Below are 917 nucleotides of genomic sequence, written 5' to 3'. Positions count from 1 at the left end.
GGGGATGGGGTGACTGGGGGTGCCCAGGATGAGGAGGGGGCACCGGGGATGGCCAGGGCAGTTGCAGGGGGTGGGGACAGTCACCAGGGGTGGGACAGGGGGTGGGGACTGTCACCAGGGGTGTTACAGGGGGTGGGGACAGTCACCAGGGGTGTTACAGGGGGTGGGGACAGGCACCAGGGGTGGGACAGGGGGTGGGGACAGTCACCAGGGCAGGTGCAGGGACACGGGGACAGTGACCAGGGCCACCCAGGGTGGTGCAAGGACATGGGAACAGGGTGACCAGGGACACCCAGGATGGAGACAGGGACATGGGGACAAGGACACCCAGGGTGGGGACAGGGTGAGCAGGAATACCCAGGATGAAGACAGGGACACAGGGACACCCAGACTGGTCCAGGATGGGGACAAGGACACCCAGGGTGGTACAGGGACACGGGGAGAAGGACACCCAGACTGGTGGAGGGACACGGGGACAAAGACACCCAGGGTGGTGCAGGGACACGGGCACAGTGACCAGGGCCACCCAGAGTGGTGCAGGGCCACGGGCACAGTGACCAGGGACACCCAGGATGGGGATGGGAACACAGGGACACCCAGGGATGCTCAGGATGGGGACAGGGACGCCCAGACTGGTGTAGGAACACGGGCACAGTGACCAGGGACACCCAGGGTGGTGCAGGGACATGGGGACAGTGACCAGGGACACGGGCACAGGGACCAGGGACACCCAGGGTGGCGCAGGGACACGGGGACACCCAGGGTGGCACAGGGACACGGGGACAGTGACCAGGGACACGGGCACAGTGACCAGGGACCCCCAGGGTGGCGCAGGGACACGGGCACAGTGCCGGCACCCCCGGTGGCCCCCAGGAGAGCCGGAGTTCCGCTACGTGGCCGGCATGCACGGGAACGAG

Source organism: Geospiza fortis, unplaced genomic scaffold, assembly GCF_000277835.1.
Source record: "Geospiza fortis unplaced genomic scaffold, GeoFor_1.0 scaffold806, whole genome shotgun sequence".
NCBI lineage: Eukaryota > Metazoa > Chordata > Aves > Passeriformes > Thraupidae > Geospiza > Geospiza fortis.
This window is presented reverse-complemented; position numbering follows the sequence as displayed.